The sequence below is a fragment of the Pelodiscus sinensis genome, chromosome 1 (assembly GCF_049634645.1).
Source record: "Pelodiscus sinensis isolate JC-2024 chromosome 1, ASM4963464v1, whole genome shotgun sequence".
Lineage (NCBI taxonomy): Eukaryota > Metazoa > Chordata > Testudines > Trionychidae > Pelodiscus > Pelodiscus sinensis.
This window is the reverse complement of record NC_134711.1, coordinates 178,179,336-178,195,219: the sequence shown is the minus strand read 5'-3', so window position 1 is coordinate 178,195,219 and position 15,884 is coordinate 178,179,336. Positions and strand designations below refer to the sequence as shown.

At 41.2% G+C, this 15,884-nt stretch overlaps 1 long non-coding RNA gene across 4 annotated transcripts in view; it reads left to right on the top strand.

Moving 5' to 3' along the window:
• The window catches only part of LOC102445745 (uncharacterized), a 180,106-nt gene that overhangs the window by 141,792 nt on the left and 22,430 nt on the right, over positions 1-15,884 (top strand). For all 4 annotated transcript variants that reach the window (XR_012897833.1, XR_012897834.1, XR_012897832.1 and 1 more), the window contains one exon: positions 1,819-1,940. This is a non-coding gene — a long non-coding RNA (uncharacterized LOC102445745). The remainder of the gene's footprint in view (positions 1-1,818; positions 1,941-15,884) is intronic.

Sequence of the window (15,884 nt, the reverse complement as noted above, 5' to 3'; positions counted from 1 at the left end):
AAGAACACTGACGTTCTAATATGTGAAATCGGGGCTTCTTGTGCAAGAACTATGATTCTCCCACTCAGGAATAAGCTCTCTTGCTCAACTGTTCTTGTGCAAGACGCCAGTGTAGACAGGCAACATGAATTTTTTGAGCAAGAAAGCTCGATGGCTAAAATGGCCATCGGAGCTTTCTTGAGCAAGAGAGTGTCTACACTGGCACGGATGCTTTTGCACAAAAGCACATCTCTTGCGCAAAAGCACATGCCAGTGTAGATGCTCTCTTACGCAAATACTTTAATGCAAAAACTCTTGTATTAAAAGTATTTGCACAAAATCTTGCCAATGTAGACATAGCCAATGGATATAGTGATAATAACTCAAATAGCTAGAAAGCAATCTGTATGCTGAAATATGTTACAGTGACCTAATCACTGAATAGTTTCTGAGTTATGCAAAATCATGAAAATCAATGTCTGCCTATGGATAATTCATAAACAAATAAAGACTAAATCTGCAATCCCTTTTTTAAAAACTCTGAATTGGTTGTTCAACTTTGTTTGCTAGTCTAATCATCTATATTACTGGACATTGATTAATTTCATAAACTTAACTCTCAAGCAAAAAATTTAATTAATTAAAGCTAGGTAATCAAACCCAGAAGTCAAAGTTAAAGACAGGGTTTTTTTTTAAGTAATTGGCTTAAAACACTAAAAGTAGTCCATTAAATACATAAAGGGTCAAAATATGGTTGGCTGCTTAATAAAGAAATTTTAAAAAATTATAATCTAAGTTTGGTTTCTTAAATTTGACTATAAATAGTATTTAATGTTCAAGATGACATGTGATTGTGTTTATATCTGTGCCTGCATCAGTGTCAAAACACACTTTTATTTCATCTGATCCATCTCAATAGGATGTGGCATGACAATAACAATAACAACAACAAAGAAAAGTACTGGTTAACATGATTCTTTCAATATCCAAAAATAGGAATATGATGTCTTGTATCTTTAGAAATCACCCCAATTATTTGACTTTTGGGAATTAATGGATGTGCAATAGATCACTACTATTTTAGTTATGAAAGGGAAAACCCAAAATAAACTAGTAGAAATAAGAGACTTAGATAATCTCTTCCACCTTGGATGTCAAATAGCAAATTCGGACTTTGTCTTAATATCTCTCCTGGTTTCCTGCCATTTTTCTTCAGATGAAACTAATTGGCTTTGCACTTCTGATGACCTGCCTGCTGTTTTTTTATGGCTTTTCCAACTTCAATAGATTTCTCTGCACTCTAATATTTCCAAAAATATTTCGGAAGCTAGAGAGAAATATGAGCTAGGAAATGGCATGATCTGTAGCGCTTTCTTTCTGAGAACATCTTTCCAGCAAACTACTGTAAGACAGCATGAAAATAGATATAACATTGCTATTCTCTCCTTGAGATAAGATCAAGCAATATTGTCAACAGAGAGTCTTCCCTTTCAATCAGGCCATTGATTTTGGAGTCTAAGTGCTACTCTGCTTGTGAACTAAGAATTTGGAATGTATCTGTCAAGTGCTGCCGTCCATAGAGCCCTGCAAATCCTCAGGTATCTACTTCAAATCTGCAGGTATCCACTTCCATTTGTGTGGATCCAACTATCTGCAGTTCACTTTTGCAGATATGGATGCAGATGCAGACATAAATTTTTAATCTAGAATCCTGCAAATTTGAGGATATCCACTTTATATCCACAGGCTTCCACACCCATGGATGTTGATGTGGATAGCCGTGGCTTGTTTTTGCATATGCAGTTGTGGATGCTAATACAAATTTTGTATCCGAGCCAGGCTCTATGAATCTATGACTGCAGAGTTGCTGAGTGAGCACCTTACCTTTTGCATCATCATACCCCAAGGTCAGATGAGAGAATGGCAGCCAGAGGCTATACTCACTGCTTCAGCTGGGACAGGTGAGTAGCAGCAGACTGGACACCACAGGGAATAAAGATCCTTACACAGAAGGATGACACTAGTCTCCATAGATTTGATGTTGGTGTTAGGCCAGTGTGTGTTAATCAAGTTTGATGTAAATTACCCCTACTAATGTGCTGATTATCTTTTCAACAGGAAAAAATGGTCTAGTAAGCTGTTCTTTAATATCTTCGGTTTTTCCAAAATTAGTTTCCAGCTGAAGTGCTTGATTTCTTTGTGTTTAGAATCCATTCTCCCATGGTTACATTTTATCTACACTCATTAGTCTACAATGACCTGTAGACCTTCAGTTGATTTCATGTAGGCTTCATAAGCATTAAACATGACAAAAGTGATTTGACTGGCCACATTTTAAAAAAAAAGGTTTTGTTTATTTAAAAGGAAATTTGGATAAAGGAGAGAACCAAGTAGTTTAGTTTTATGAAAATTGAGAGAGATTCTAACTGTTATATCAATGGGATTTTGCTAATGTTTATTTCAGCTTTGTTTATTTTTAAAGGAATACATATATTATTCTCTATTCTATCTTCTCCATTCCATCTCCTCCATTGCCATATAGAACAATTGTTTCATAGGAGAAAGTATGTGTTCAATATTTAATATTTAATTTCACATTTTCACATTTTTCTACCTGCTTGTCTTATTTTCCTGGTAATTGTGTTGGTGTTTGGGATTTTTTTAAAAAAAATTTTGCTCGAATGTTAGCATAGCAAGGCAAAAATATCTGCAACACAATGGCTCATTGACTTATTGGGTGGTTACCTTTTTCAGTTACTATTTTTCATGTTTAGCTAAAGAGCTCTGCTAATCCAAGTTGCTGCAGGGTGGTAAAAAGCTGATCTAGTATATTAGATTCTACTATTTTTAAAGAATATCTGAAACTTTTCAGATGGGAGTTGCCTAATAGAACTCTGGGAATCTTATATGCCACAAATACATGTCTTATTGCCTCTGACCACCTTGAGTATGCATTGAGCAGCATGAGGAACATTTGTCCCTCTCTGTAAAGCCAGTACGAATTCTCTGCTATGGTCTCTGAGCCCATTTCCAAGGGTGGCGGAAAGGCATGCTCACATTCACTACATTGTATGCTTAAAAACTCTATCCCCTGATCCAGCTTGACCACCAGCTTTCATTCTCACTATTCCTGTATGACTTCCATGCAATTCTGCCAGCAAATTTGCTTTGAATGTAGTATAATCATGCATAAACCCCTTGATATACAGTCAGTCTGTTGTGAACTAAATTATTGGACAACATATCGAAACACAGCAGTATAGGACTGGAAGGGACATTAGTAGGTCATCTAGTCTAGTCCCCTGCACTCAAGGCAGGATTAAATAATAGCTAGACTATTCCTGATAGATGTCTGTCTGACGTGCTCTTTAAAACCTCCACAGAGATTCCACAACCTCTTAAGCAATATATTCCAGTGCTTAAATACAATGATATGAAGGTTTTTTTTTAATGTTCCACCTAAACTACCCTTATTGAAAAGTAAGCCTACTGTTGCTTGTTCTATTCTTAGAGGTTGAGAACAGATTTTTCATCCTCCTCCTTGTAAAAATCTTTTATATATCTGAACATTGTTGTTTTGTTCCCTCCCAGTCTTTTCTTCTCCAGACTAAACAAACCCATATTTTTCAGTCTTTCCTCAAAGGAAGTTTTCTAGAGCTTTAATAATTTTTGTTGCTCTTCTGTGGACATTCTCCAATTTCTCCACATCTTTCTTGAAATGTAGCACTGGCTTAATTAGTAAGGAGTAGGGTGGAAAATTACTTCTCATATCCTGCTTTAGCCTTGAGGCTGGTACACCCCCTAATGTTTGCTTGTTTGTTTGTTTTTGCAATAGTGTTATGATGATTCATATTAGCCTCTAATCTTCTGTGACCCTCAGATCCCTTTCTGTTGTACTGTTCCTTAAGCATTCATTTCCCATTTTCTATGTGTGCAAGTGATTATTCCTTCCCAGTGGAGTACTTTGCATTTCTCCTTACTGAATTTCATGCTATTTAGTCCTTACTGAATTTCATCCTTTTTACTTCAGAGTATTTCTCCAGTTTGTCCAGATCATTCTGAATTTTAATCCTATCTCTGGCTATGTGTGCACCCTATGTTATTTTGAAATAATAGCTCCTGAAATAACTATTTCGGTACAGTACATCCACAGTACAGGGAAGTCTTGAAGTTAGTTATTTTTGAGCTCTGCAGCTGGACCTGGAGCTCAAAATAAGCTATGCAATTTTAACAACACAAATTGTGTAGCTTATCTCGAGTTGATTTCAAAATAGCTTATTTTGTAATTTGGCTCTGTTTACACTGCACTTATTTCTAAATATATCACTATTCCAAAACATCCCTTACTCCTCGTGGAATGACATTTACAGGGACATCAGAATAGTGAGCCCCTTATATTTCAATGCAGAATAGCTATTTTGGGATATGTTTGGTATCTCAAAATAGTGCTACAGTGTAGACATAGCCTTAATGTGGATACGCTACCTTGACTGAGAGCCCCAGGAAGTACTGGGGAGTTATTATTTGGAATGTCTCTGGGGAGTAGTTATTTTGAAATAACAGCAACTGAGTGTCCACACTAACCCTATTTTAAAATAGCAATTTCAAAATAGGCATTATTACTTATAGTATGAGGGGTTATTATTTCAAAATAACAAGCCCATTGTTTCAAAATAATTTTGAAATAAGGGGATTGCTGTGGGGATACTCACCTTGTTATTTCAAAATAACTCAATAGTGTATACTTTGAAGTACTAGTACTTCACAGGTTAGTATCATCCACACACTTTATAAGTGTACTCTTTGGGACAGTATCTTACCACTGATGAAGTTATTGAATAGAACGGGACCTGGGACCCATTCCTGCAGGACTCCAGTTGATATGCCTTTGCCGCTTGACTGTTAACCATTAGTAAGCACGCTCTAAAATGGTTTTCCAAATACTATATGCACCCAACATATAGTAGCTCCACCTAGGCTACATTTCCCTAATTTGTTTATAAGATAGTTATGTAAGACAGTTTCAAAAGTTTTGCTAAAGCCATGATATACTACATCTACCACTTCTCTTGCTATATCCACAAGATTGTTATCCTGTCAAAGAAAACTCTGATTTATAAAAATAAACATAATCAGTTGCACCTAAAATAAGCATGCCATACACTGAATAATCAAATACTCAATTTAAATTCTGTGTTAAATGGTCCATGGTACACTAAAATACAGCTGATGTACTAGCTGCTTCATAGGGAAACTTATACAGAACTAGTCATTATAGTAACCTCCTGCCACTCATACCAGAACTCTTCTTTGACAAATGTGGACTAGTGATTTAAATTATCATCAGTTATGGTAATTGAAGTGAACTCATAGCCATCTGTCTGAGTAAGGTCTGATTTATACAGTCATATATAATACTACTCTGTGCCCCCACAAGGCAAAAATTCATTCAGATTTGAGAACACTTAAGAGTCAAGCTTTAATGCATTTACAATGGTGAAAATGGAAACTTGTTTTTGCTGTTTTCTGAGGACATAGTTCGAGTTAACGTTTGACTGCCACGTGTAGCTGTGGGCAGTTAGTTCAGACTAAGGGGATTTAAAAATGGCACCTGGATGGAAAGATGCAAATAAAGCCCGGGATATTTAAATCCCGGGCTTCATTTGCAAGTTAGAATGCCTACATTAGCCACCCTAGTTTGAACTAGGGGGCTAGTGTAGACGTACCCATACAATGATGTATTGCAGGACAAAATGTATCAATATGGCAAGCTTTACAACTAAGTCTTTCAGAGCCCCACGAGGTGTAACAGTTTCAGAGGCCATGAGGTGTAACAGTTAACTCGAACTAAGGACTTAGTTGGAGTTAACGTTTGACTGCCACATGTAGCCACAGGCAGTTAGTTCGGACTAAGAGGATTTAAAAATGGTGCCCGGGTAGGAAGATTCAAATAAAGCCCAGGATATTTAAATCCCGGGCCTCATTTGCAACTTTGAATGCCTACATTAGCCTCCCTAGTTTGAACTAGGGGGCTAGTGTAGACATACCCTATGACCTCTAGGTCTGCCCTAAAATACTCCCACTAAGAGAAACAACAAAAAGAGAATAATGTATTTATTGGAAGATTGTATATTTTTCCAGGTTTCGTGTCACTTATATCTTGATTGATAACTTCATTTTGTGTGTGTGTGTGGGGGGGGGGGGGGAATAGTTGTTCCATCAGATAGTCCTTTCCCCCAAAGACTTTATAGTCTATCATTTTCCGTGTTTTCACAGCATGTGAGATGCTGAGGTCCTGGGGAAACCTAGTCTGTATTGTAATAATAATAATAAATTAATACTAGTAATTAAAACTGCATTAATGTCTAGGTTTTATAATATCTACTTGCCATCCCAATGTTTGAACTCTGAAGATTGACGACAACCTATTCTTTCTTCTGACAAGTGTTTCTATTTCTCTTGAGAAACCTGCCTGAGTAGTTTAGGCTTTGCACCTTGTAGCATCATTGACATCTGCATGAAGTGGATGTAGAATGGTACCATTCTGTGCTTGACTGTACTGGTTGGAAGACTGTGGGGAACTGAGCATTTTGGTGGAGTGTATTTGTGAAATTATTGCAGTCAATTTTCATTGTATTACAAAATTGACTTTAGGCTATTCCAAATAAGTTGAAAAATTGAGACAGGGACATACTGGATTTGAGGGCGTTTTTTGTTTTTGTTTTTAATTAACCATTCATGATTTCCTACCTATTGAAAAATCTTTTTTTTTAATCTGGCCCTTCTCCACAAGTAAGACTAATATTCACCTTTTTCTCTAAATAAAACTGGCAAGTATTGAACCTATAACTTTGGGTTTCACATGCCATAAACCAATCTGCCACAATATATTTAAGCTAGGAATTTTTCTTTCAGCTTCTTTTAATCATCAAAGTACTCTAAAAGCATTTCCCCTTCTAAATTATTTTGCTTCTTTTGTGTGATGCAGTGATATTTGCCATAGGCATATATTTCCTTAAAATTCATTAGTTATTAAACCTACTCTCATTAGGCTTCTGGAAACACATTAAAGTGCTGGCTGCACTCACCTTTGTACAGATGTGTGGGTTAGGACCAGGAAAGGCCAATTACATTTGGTTTACTTTGTTTTGTAAATGTAATCAACTCCTTCACAGGCAGAAAAAATTAGCTTTCCTTCCCTGTGTCCTTTGTACAAGTTGAACCTCTCAAATCCAGGATTCTCTGGTCCAGCAACATCTGTGGTCCAGCATGACCAGAGGTAGCAGTGGGAGACAATATAGGGCCTGGGGAGCTAAGGCTCAACCATCAGCAGATGTTCAAGGCAGCTGCTGGGGAGCCCCTGACTTGACCAGAGAACCCCTGACATCAATGGGGCCAGGCATGGCTGGGGAGCACACTCCATGGCAGGGGAATCCTTGGGTCAGATGGGTCTCCAGCTGCAGAGGGACTGCCAATGCTGGGAGGCCCAGCCAGGAAACCTCTAGCAGCATCAGGGAAGGAAGCAGCCAGGTAGCCCCTGCCAGAACCACGGGAAACCCCTGGTGGCAACTGGCCTGGTGTGACTGGGCAGTGCTGGCCAAGAATGCCCCAACTGAAGCGGGGCTGGTGGAGGTGGGTGACCCCACCGGAGAGCCCCAGAGAATTGCTGGCCCTAGCAGTGCTGGCCATAGAAGAGAGTAAGGGTGGCATGGCGTCCCCTTCCAGGAAACCATGGTGAACACCCTGTGGCAGTGGGGTTGTGGTGGCCAGACAGTCCTAGCTGGCAGCCATGAGAGATGCTGAAGCAGTGGGTGGGCTGTAGTATGGGGAGGCCCTGCCGTGCCAGACTGGTCAGGGAGCCCCACGGTGAGGAGCCTGAGAGCAGCCAGCCAGCAAGGGAGCACTGACCTCCCCTGTTCCTGCAAACTCCCTGGTTCGTGACAACTCAGGTCCTGAGGGTGCTGGACCAGGGAGGTCCAACCTGTACTGACTGTCTGTTCTCATGAGAAAAGTGATGATCCCCTCCACCAGCAATGTAGGAAGCCCAAATGCCTACTCTTTGCCCATCTCTCATCTTTGAATACTTCATGAGGTTCTCGTTACCACATCTCAAAAAAGGATATATTAGAATTGGAAAAGGTACTGAAAAGGGTGACAAAAATAATTAAAAGACAATGAATGGTCTAGCAGCACCTTAAAGACTAACAAAATATGTAGATAGTATCACGATCTTTTGTGGGTACAACCCACTTCTTCAGATGAATGGAGTATTAAAAGTCAAGTTCTAAAATAAATAGGTGTGGAGGGAAAGGAAGAAGTGAATTCACTTCTATTTTTCTCACTTCCTTCTCCCTCCCCCCATCGATTTATTTTGGAACTGAACTTTTAATACTCCATTCATCTAGAGAAGTGATAGCATCTGATGCTATCTAAATGTTTTTTTAGTCTTTAAGTTGCTGCTACACCATTCGTTGTTTTTTAGTTTTTCCAGTTACAGATCAACACGGCTACCCCTCTGAACCTTTTAAAAATAATTAAGTTTATGGAACAGCTTCCATATGAGCGTGATTAAAAAGACTGGGCTTTGCAGCTTGGAAGATGAGAACACATAGGGTATGTCTACACTACCCCCCTAGTTCGAACTAGGGGGGTAATGTATGCATACCGAACTTGCTAATGAAGCCCGGGATTTGAATTTCCCGGGCTTCATTAGCATAAAGCCGGCGCTGCCATTTTTAAAAGCCGGCTAGTGTGAACCCCGTGCCGCGTGTAGCCACGAGGCGTACAGATAGTTCGGATTAGGAAGCCTAATCCGAACTATCTAGTCCGTGCCGCGTGTAGCCACGCGGCACGGGGTTCGCACTAGCCGGCTTTTAAAAATGGCGGCGCCGGCTTTATGCTAATGAAGCCCGGGAAATTCAAATCCCGGGCTTCATTAGCAAGTTCGGTATGCATACATTACCCCCCTAGTTCGAACTAGGGGAGTAGTGTAGACATACCCTAAGGGGGGATATAATAGAGGTCTATACAGTCAGTCATGGTGTGTAGAAAGTGAATAAGGAAATTTTAATCTTTCACATAACATGAAAATCAGAGGGTCACCCAATGACATTAATAGGCCTTACATTTAAAACAAAGTACTTCTTTATACAACACACACCGCTCCTGTGGAATTAAATGCCAGAAGATGATGAAAAGGTCAAAACTATAGCTAGTTTTAAAAAAAAAACTTAGATAAGTTCATGTAGGATAGGCCCATCAATGTTTATTATCTAAGATTGCCAGGGATGCAATCCCATGATCTCAGTTGCCATATACTTCTTACTGCCAGAAGTTGGGAGTGGAAGAAAGGGGGAGGATCACTTGATTGCCTGTTCTGTTCACTACCTCTCAAAAACCTGGCATTAGTCCCTGTTGGAAGACATGATATATGGATAGATCAACCCTGAGTCTGACCTAATATGGCCATTCTTATGTTCTCACTCTACCTCCCATCCCATCCCTGGAAATTATGTTGTCCTGGCTGTGCTTCCTGGCAGATACAGGAAACCCTCGCATTACGACAGCCCGAGTTGCGACCCCCCACACTTATGACCATTTTTGTAAGTGTGGAAGGGGCCGAAAACCCCAGACATACGTCCTCGGACTGCATTTACGATGACACAAGGTGCCTATCATAAATGCAGGTTCGAGTTACGACGCTCCCAACTTGTGACGCTTCCCTAGGAACCAATCTTGTTGCAAGTCGGGGGCTGCCTGTATTTTTCTAAAAAGAGAGCTGATATAAATAGAGGTACACTTTACAATTCCTACTGTCTCTAACCTCCCTGGACAGAGGATATTCCACTAGCATGGTGCCATCTATTTCCTCACTCTCCTTCCACTAGACTGTTTTAGAGTCTCTCTCTGGGGACTTTCTTTTGGTGCTATTGGCTTTAGAAACAGGAGCAATCTTCTCCTTCTCTTCAAACAGTTGTTGCTGTCCCATTTGCTCCATGGTTGCCTACTTGGGCAAAGCTGTTAGCAGAAGTGCAGAAAAAAGAGGAAGAATGAAATAGGGAGAATGTAGCTTACAACACAAAATTTAGCGTGCCAGGACCTTTGAGTTTTACTTCCCACTTAGATCAGAAATTTGTCTTTCTATTTCTTCAACAGCAGTTTTCATGAGTTATGAAATACCATTCAAAATTCAATGTAAATATCAAAGCTGTGCTCACTTTCATTAAAATGAGAGGAGTGATCAGCATAAACACACAGCCATATTAATAGCTCTTTAAGAAGACTTCATCATTTCCCTTTGTGCATTTTAATCACTGTGATTCTTCAGAGAGTACACTGGAAATCTTTTAACTGATCCAAACTGGATCCCATCTTCACTGCTATTTATTGCACATTGTACACTGACAAACATGCAGCTCATCTTTCTTGGGATATCCCTCAATTCAGTGTTTATCAACCTTTCTTGTTACCAGGAACCAGCTTTCTTCCTTCCTAAACTGTGTCAGGGACTGGCACTGGTTCAGGCACTGGTCTTTGAGAAACACTGACTTTATGTTGTATTTAAATTGGGAGTAGAAGTCTCCAAGGCTATGTCTACACTACAAGTTTTTTTGGCAGAAAATATGCTAATGATGGACTCATTAGCATAAGCTGTGACATCATTAGCATATTTTCTGCTGTTTCTTTTTGTGCAAGGGGTTTTTGCAGAAAAAGAAGCAGTTTAGCCGCTTCCATTTTGTGCAAAACCCCCGTTTTGCACAAAATCCTTATGCCTGTCCCGGAGAAGCATAAGGTTCTTGAACAAAACAAGGGTTTTCTGTGCAAAATGGAAGCAGCTACACAGCTACTTTTTGCTCAAAAACCCCTTGTGCAAAAAGAAACAGCAGAAAATATGCTAATGATATTGCAATTTCTGCTAATGAGTCCCTCATCAGCATATTTTCTGCCAAAAAATCTTGTTGTGTAGAAAAAGCCCAAGAGTTTACAAATCACAGAAATAAACTAAAGAACTTAAACCATGGCAGTATTCTCACAAAGAGCATGGGTTCACTTAAATAGTTTTCACCACTTTGAGTAAAATTATTGTTTGTAGAATATTCTCCACTTCAGGCACAGTGAATATCTCTTAAATTGATAGAATTTTTAAACTAGAAGAAAGATTTTAAGTGTAGCCGCTGCATCTGTCTGCCTCATTAGTCCCAAACATTTCTAGGCTTACACTGCAGGAGTAGAACCAAGGCAGTGGATGGGAACCAAATGATGGGCACAGTTCTGGGCTCAGACGTCCTTAGGGAGTCCATTAATTTCCTTTTGCTGCTGTTACTCATTTGTAAATTGAGCTAATAATACTGTCCTTCCTTAGAAGGGCACTGTGGGAATAAATATTTGGGAGAGTCTCAGATACTATGGTGATGAGGACCACATAAATATACAGTTTAATATGGATCACCTGTGATGCTGATATATCCTGAAATTCAAATGATTTTAAATGAAATATCTATTCACTATGTAAATTGCATAGCATATTCTACATTTAAGTAGATAGAGCTTATTTTGAAATTTGGCACTGTGTAGACAGTGCCAAATTTCAAAGTAAGGCACTATTCCGACAAATCCCTTAACCCTTGTAGAACGAGGATTGTGGGGATGTTAGAATAGTGCACCCAGACTGTAGGATACAACATATGTAGAAGGGTTTACTTTTAAATACACATTTCCAGGACAGTCATTCGTATCAGGTAACTTTATTTTTGCCTAAAGTTAAGGGAAAACTGTGCATTTTTATGTCACATGAAAGATAGCTGTTAAGTGTTAAGTGCCTGTAGCATTAAATGTTTAATAGGATTTGATTTGATGCATCGCACAAAGGTTGAATGAGCTCACCCATCCACTTAAATGCCTATTGTTATTAAAAAGAACAGAGAATTTATGTCAGGGCATTTTTTAGATTTACCAGTTACCAGAGCAGAACAAACCATATTCTGTGGACTGCAAATGAAAACTATTTATCTTCTCTCTTGTATCTAAACCATATTTCACAGCTCATGAGACACAAATGGGGGAGGCTTTCGATGAAATGTTCCTAGGATTTTCTCAGCACTTTAAAAAAATAAAAAGGTTGTAAAATAATTCATCATGTAAGCAGAGTGATAAGATTAACTGCTTTGAGTTTTAAAACTGACAGAAATTATGTAGAGTGAGGGCTAACTGGCAGAATACCACTATGTTATTTTGACTGTAATAAAAATGAAATCTAGGCGCAAAGAAGTGGCTATTTCTTTTAAGTGCAGCCCTGTCCCTCCTCTACATATTTATTAATATTAATATTCTAATATTTCATTTTAAAACAAATTGGTGATAGTTTTGGAGCAAAGAGTAAATATGAAGTAGAATGGAGAAGAAAACTTGTGGAAGAAAGTGTTAGCACCTGTAAATTGAAAGTATTTATAGCAAGCTCATAGACTTATAAAAGAAAAGAGGGTAAATAACTAAAGTGTATCAGCTCTCAGGGCATCACAAATTAGAAAGATGTAATCCAGAAATTAGAAAATTTTAGGACAGATCCTGGTTCCTGTTCCAGCTACTGTGTACCTATTTGGTGTGGTAAGAAACCATAAAACTGTAGTAGTCATGTTTCTTGGAATCACCAGGTGGAGTAATCCAACGCAGCCAGTTCTACCTCACCTTCTTTGATTCCCTCTCCACTAACTCTTGCATTAGAAGATATGCAACGGTTGTGGCAAAGGGATGATAGGGCATGAACAAGTTATTGTGCATGAATGAGCTTTGGCCAGTGCCTTGTGGCATTTCTGGCTGATGTACATTAGAGGTACTTGATGTTGCTCTAAATATCAGTGGGGACTGAATCCAGTAGCCTTGAGGATTCTGAGTTGTGGGACAGGGCAAGGGGAGAAGGAGTGTGGTGGCTTGCACTATGGCTGGCCTAGAAAATGAATGGAAGCAATAATACTACAGGTTGAACCTCTTTGCTTTAGCTCTCTTTGGTCCGGCAATATCCATGGTCTGACATGATTTTATTTAACCAGTTGTCCTCTTACCATGGGTATAGCCAAGTTTTCTGCAGTCCCATAAAGTTTGTTTACAGCCACCAGTCCCGGCTCTGTGTTCTGTGCTATTATTTAGCTCTAATTTACCCCTAAGGCTATGTCTATACTACAAGGTTTTTGCACTGGTGAGATCATGCTAATAAAGCCCGGGATATTTAAATCCCTGCTTCATTAGCAATTTCGGTCGCCTACATTAGCTCAAACTAGGGAGCAAGTGTAGACGTACCCAAAGTGCTTTACAAGACACTTTTAGCCCTGGTCTACACTAGGGAGTTATTTCAAAATAATTCCCCTTGTTTTGAAATAGCAAGTGGAGCATCCACACTACCAAGCTTGTTATTTTGAAATAATGGGCTGACTATTTTGAAATCTGTACTCCTGCGTTCCACGAGGAATAACCCTTATTTCAAAATTGTTATTTCAAAATAGCTTGAGCATGAATGCTCAGCTGTTGCTATTTTGAAATAATTTGCCTCTCACAGCTGCCCTTTTGGACATTTTGGTCACATCTGCTGGCTCCACTGCTCCCCTTTTCCTGTGGAGCTAATAAAGCAGCAGGTTTCAGGAGAAGGGCTTGTGGCACAAGGACACCTTTGCCAGCCTCTTGCCACACCCTGTGCTACCATCCAAGGAGCCATGGCAGATCCCAGCACTCCCTCTGAGCCCCCCACAGCTGCCAACTGCCAGCACTCCCACAGCATTCTTGGCTGCCCCAACTGGACTGGCATGGAGATCCTGGACCTTCATCAAAGTTTGGAGCAAAGAGACTAACCTCTAGGATTTCCACACCAGAAGGCACAACACTGATGTCCACAGCGGGATGGTCTTCATCCTGGCCAAGAAGGGACACATGTGGAGCCTCAACGAGGTCTGCATGAAAACAAAAAAGCTCCAGGAGGCCTACAATAAGGCCAGGGATCAGAGCAGACTCTCTGAGGTGGCACCACAAATGTGCTGGTACTACAAACAACTTGATGCCATCCTGGGAGTGGGGCCAGTCACCTGCTTCCTGTCGCTGTTGAGTCTAGCCAGGACGTGCCCGGCATCAGCCTCCATGAGGATGGGGTTGTGGAGGAGGAGAAAGAGAAGGAGGAGGAGGAAGAGGAGCAGCTCAGTCAAGCACCCATGCCCACTAACCAGGAGCTGCTCCTCACCCTAGAGCTGGTCCCTGCTTCCCAGGATTTCTCCCAGGCATTGGACAAGGCCTTACTCCAGCCTCCATGGTGGGACACCTTCTCATGACAAGACACCACTAAGAAGTTTGGGATCATGAAAACACACAGCAGTGCCTCACAGGATATGCTCCCTGTCAACTGCAGAAATGCAGAGGAAACTGATTCCCTGCATGGGCACCTGTCAAAGGGAGTAAGAAAAGGGAACCACAGTATCACTCTCTCCAGCAAGCAGCCTCTGTCACTCACATACATCTCCCCCAACACCTCCCTCCAGCAGGCAGGGATACAAGTTCTCTCTTTGAGGGATGCCACTAATGCTGGACCCAGTGTGTGTGAGACACAGAAGGAGGCCAAACCACCCTTGTCTGCCCTCCCACCTGCATGCTCCTGGCTTGACTGGGACCTTCCCATGCCTGTTTGTCCCTGGGCTGTGGGTGTAGTGATGTACCCCTGGTATATCTGTGTCCTTACAGGAAAGTGCCCACTGTCTAGGCAACAGATGACCTTGCCCAAAGCATATCACCATCATCTGAATCAAGACCTTCACTGTTGGCTTGGAGATTAGGGCTAGGCTTCATACACAGTGTGTCCTACAATGACTGTCCCTGTAACTTTTCTTCTCAGGTGAGCCAGTTATGAGCATGGCACATCCACCACCTCCCATGCAATCCTCCTGACTCCATGAGATCTACTGGATGAAATGCATCTGGGAAGACCTGCTGTGGGGCAGATGGCCTGCCTCCAGTACCTCATCTCAGGGCTCAACAATGAGTGCCAAGAGCAGGCTGCTTACTGGAATGTGCACCAGACTTACTGGGAGCAGTGGAAGGCCATGTAGGACCAGCTGTTGAACCAGCATGAGGCCATGTGCTCCTCCCTCACCTCCTTCCTCTCCACAGGGGGCCCAAACATGGGGCAGTGGGACCTTGAAGGCAGTCAAAGACTCATAAGCTTACTGAGGCAGGCACCACTCCAGATTCCATCTCCAGTTCCTCCCCTGTTTTATTTCCCCTAATAAATAGCCTTGTTTGCACCAAAAAGATAGGTTTTTTTAATTTGCTCTGCAGGGGAGAGGGGCAAGATGGGAAGGAAGGGCAGGGGAAAGAAAGAGTGAGGGAGGTAATGCAGGGGCAATTCAGGGACCCCTTATGGAGAAGTTTGCGGGAGAGTTTCACAGGAGGCTTTGGCTGAAACTCTCCCTCAAGATCTCCCGGATGAGCACTGTCCCTTGATGTGCTCATCAAATTGCACAGTATCTGGATGCTCATAAGCCCTGGCCAGCTGTTCAGCCTCTGCCCTCCACCCTGGCAGGAAAGTCTCCCCCTTGCTCTCACACAGGTTGTGGAGCACACAGCAGGGCACCACCATGACAATGTGGCACTTTCTCCACCTAGAATTGAAGTTTTCCTTGGTGGGATCCAGGATGCCCATGTAAGACTTCATCAGCCAGGAAAGGAAGGGGTGGGTAGCATTACCCAAGATGCACATGGGCATGTCCACATCCCCAACCCTTATGGGGAAAAACATGCTGGCTTCCATCTTCTGGAACAGGCTTGAGTTCTGGAAGATGTGGGCATTGTGTGCCTTCCCCAACCAGAGACCACTAACATCAGTGAAGTATCCTTTGTGGTCTAGAGGGTCTGCAGCATCATTGAGAAGTACC